This window comes from Octodon degus, unplaced genomic scaffold (genome assembly GCF_000260255.1).
Source record: "Octodon degus isolate 3935 unplaced genomic scaffold, OctDeg1.0 scaffold00120, whole genome shotgun sequence".
NCBI lineage: Eukaryota > Metazoa > Chordata > Mammalia > Rodentia > Octodontidae > Octodon > Octodon degus.
The window spans coordinates 5,499,444-5,503,672 of NW_004524696.1; the positions used below are offsets into that span (position 1 = coordinate 5,499,444).

The 4,229-nt window shown below is 36.5% G+C and overlaps 1 pseudogene; it reads left to right on the forward strand.

Moving 5' to 3' along the window:
* The first annotated feature begins 3,448 nt into the window (after positions 1-3,448).
* On the forward strand, positions 3,449-3,724 carry LOC105743370 (annotated as a pseudogene).
* Positions 3,725-4,229: the final 505 nt, after the last annotated feature.

Consider the following 4,229-nt stretch of genomic DNA (forward strand, 5'->3'; position numbering starts at 1 on the left):
ACTACAAGGCTACTGTGATAAAATCAGTATGGTACTTGCAACAAAATGGAACTGAGGATCAAAGGAATAGATTAGAAGACAGTGAAGCCCCTACGAACACACTCAGCTGCCTTATCTTTGAAAAAGGAGCCAAACATACTCACTGGAAGAAAAATGACCTCTTTAACAAATGGTGCTGGAAATACTGGCTCTCTACATGCAGAAAATTAAACTTGACCCAGGTCTATGACCATGCACTAAACCAAAGTGAAAATGGATTAAACGTCTAAACATTAAAGCAGAGACACTAAATCTTCTGGAAGAGAAAGTAGGATGAACTCTTGAAGACATAGGGGAAGGCAAAGAGTTCATGGACAGAAATCAAATCACATGGGAAATAGTTGAAAGAATTAACTCGGACCTGCTCTTACTGAGAAGTTTTTTCACGTGAAAAGAAATTACCAACAAAGTGAAAAGGCAACCCACAAATTTGGAAAAATCATGACAAATAAGTAAGTACTCAGACAAAGGTCTGCTCTCTAGAATTTATAAAGAAGTAAAAAACACTAGAGCCCCAAAATTTAAAGACTCAATCCAGCAATAAGCATCGGAGATGAACACACAATTCTCAGAGGAAGAAATTAAAGAAGCGAATAAATATATGAAAAAATGCTCCACATCACTAGCCATCCACGCAATGCAAATTAGAAGAACATTGAGATATCATCTCAACCCAGAACGAATGGCTATCATAAAGAAACCACCCAACAACAAAGTTGGAGAGGCTGTGGGGAAAAAGGAACCCTTCTCTACTGCTTGTGGGAATGTAGATGGGTGCAACCATTATTGAAATCAGTATGGAGAATCCTTAGAAAAGTTGCAATGGAAATCCCATTTAAACTAGTTATTCCTCTATTGGGAATTTTCCCAGAGGATCTGAAAACACCATATCATAGTGATATCTGTGTGCCTATGTTTATAGCAGCACAATTTGTGATAGCCAAATCTTGCAAACAACCAAGATGTCCATCACATGAGTAATGGTTGAAAAAGATGTGTTATTTTTACACAATGGAGTATTATTCAGCTATTAAGAATGATAAACTTGAAGGCTTTATATTGAAGTGGATGCCACTTGAACATATACTCATAAGTGAAATAAACCAGACACACATGTGTAAATATCATTTAGTTTCCCTAGTATAAGAACTCAAAAGAAGAAATACAAATAGAAAGGTGTAATACAAGTATAAGTGAAGCAGGATCTCGAGGACTAACGAATCAAGAGAGGGAAGGGAGAAGAGTTAGGAAACATGACAATGGCAAGACATACAGTTATATGTAGAAGATGGGCAAGGCAATCATCCTGAGAATCTCCTGATGATTTTTTTTAATCTAGCAGTTAATTGGAATTTTTCACACCCTGACTAACTATATATACTGATACCTGTGAACCAAGCAACTACACTGCAGATTGTAATCTGTAATAGTAGTTTCATGCTTGGAGTGCCTGTCATTGTGGTCTTCTTAATATAGGCTGCTTGTCACGACATGACAGTTGCTGCTATGAAGTCTCTCAAGTGATGGTTATTGAAAAAGAAGAGGGTGGTGAATGAAAACAAAAGACAGGAAAAGGAATATTGTGGGACTGTCCTGCTTCAAGGTTGTATGTGGTGAGATTTTTTGACTTATGTGTAAACATAAGAAGTATATAATTCTTTATGCCTATTTTTAAAATATATTGTGTTCTAATTTTTTATCATATTCTGTAGTGACTTAAACTTCAACATATCAATTCTTGATGAAAAATACCTGTCCCATATTATGCATAAGATGTTTGATATGCAGACAGATAGTGAGATTAAGCTTAACAGCCTAACTTGTATGGTAATAACAATAAGCTTGTCTTCTGGATGCTTAACAACCTAAGTTTGCAGACCAAAATTAGATGAAAAGCAGGTCCGCAAGGAAAGCCAACCTTTTGGCCCTAGTCTTCCAAGTTCAATTAAGACTCAGGACGTATGAGAACTTGTACTGTAACGTCATGTAACTCAGCCGTGTCCCTAATTTCTGATCAAGGAGATTATGGGGCCAAAGAGGAAAGTGATTTATGTTGTAGAGTGTGCCTAAGGAGAGTCACATGGAGAGAAAACATTCTCTCAGGCTTTCACAGAGAGCACATTGCCAAGCAATGGCCATGACTCATCCACATGACTGACACTGACAAACAATCATAGGTACAGGATCTCAGAATAGATCCTGGGGGAATTTTACTGACCTTATCAGACCCAAAATCTACAACTTTTGTTGCATAGGTCCTGCTTTACCTTGGTCTTAACCATCAAGAAGAAAGGTATAAAAATGAAATATAATAATTAAACCATGCTGTTATATTGAGCTGTAGGGGACTCAGGTCAATAATTTCTGACATTACCAGTGAAGCAGAAGACCCAATACTATTATGGACTACTGAACTCTTTTAGAATATTTTGCTGAGTTAACACACCTATAATATTCAAATAACGGAACTTAACCAAAAAAGGGTATACAGATGAATGTCCATTTTGTATCTGTGTATTCAACGTGGTTAGGATAGATATATATTTACATTCTCTTAATGAAGAGAGGGATTTGTTGTAATGGTATTTGTAGATAGGATATCATGTCAGCATCTTTTGCAGGAATTAACCACTGGGAGGAATGTATGAAATGTGCTAATTATTGAAACCATCCTACCAATTTGATACGAAACTCTCTCATTGCTATTTGTTTATCAATAAAATTATGGAAAAAAGAAGACACTGATAAAACAATGGAGGACATTATAAAATTGACAGATTCCTTAAATGAGCAAAACAGGCAAGAAATAGATTTCATGAAGCAGAGTCAAAGAGATATAGAGAACTTGAAATTTCAGTTACAAGCAGGCAAAATCATTTGAGTGAAAGTGAAGACAGAGTTTTAGATCTTGAAGATGCTGTCACTGTTAGTGAAAAAGTAGGAAAAGATCTCTTAAAAACAACTAGGATGCAGGAAAAAAAAATTCATAACCTGTAAGATGATGCAACGATGAACAACGTGATTAATGGGCATCAGTGAGAAAGAAGGAGACAATACAAATGACAATAAAAAATATGGGCAAAAGTAATAGGAGAAAACTTCCCAAATATGGGGAAACAAATTGACATTCAGGTAACTGAAGCCTACAGAACTCCATATATAACTTCAATTCAATGAAAAACACACAGAGACATATAATAGTCAAGATCCCAGAAATCCAGCACAAGAAGTATATACTGAAAACCACTGGAGAAAAGAAACAGATCACATTTAAAGGAAAACCCATTAGAATAATGGCAGATTTCTCTTCACAATCCAAGAAGGCATGAAGAGCAAAGAGTAGAATACTTCAAGTGCTTTATGAAAAAATAATTCCAACTTTCCGGCGTGACGAACTCCCCATGAGAACATGCCTCTCGCAAAACATCTCCTTCATCCCTCTCTGGAGGAGCAGAAGAGGAAGCACAAGAAGAAACGCTTGGTGCAGAGCCCCAATTCCTACTTCATGGATGTGAAGTGCTGAGGATGCTATAAAATCACTACGGTCTTTAGGCATGCACAGACAGTAGTTCTGTGTGTTGGCTGCTCCACTGACCTGTGCCAGCCTACAGGAGGGAAAGCAAGGCTCACAGAAGGATGTTCCTTCAGGAGGAAGCAGCACTATCAGTACCCTCAATCAAGATGAATGGGAAGCCATCCCAATAAACACATTTTGGATATAAAAAAAAAATTCTAATGGAGACTACTACACCCTGCAAAACTCTGTTTCAAGTTTGATGAAGAAGAGAAATAATTCCGTGAAAAAGAACAACTGAAGAATTTCATGATGACAGAGACAATACTACACAAACTGCTAAAATATGTTCTAGAGAGGGAAAATATGGTCAGAACTCCAAAACAAGAATCAAAGGAACCCACTAAATAGGGCAAACAACTAACACAGGAGAAAAAGGAGTAAACAACAGCAGGTAAATAACAAGTGGATCATAATCAATACATCTCAACCATAACCATCAATGTAAATGTACTCAATTCATCAATTAAAAGAAATAGGCTGTCAACAACGGAACTTAAAAAAAATTGGGGTATAACTATGAATGTCCATTTTGTATCTGTGTATTCAAAGTGGTTGGGATAGATATATAGTTGCATTCTCTTAATGAATAGAATGATTTTTTCTAATGGTGTTT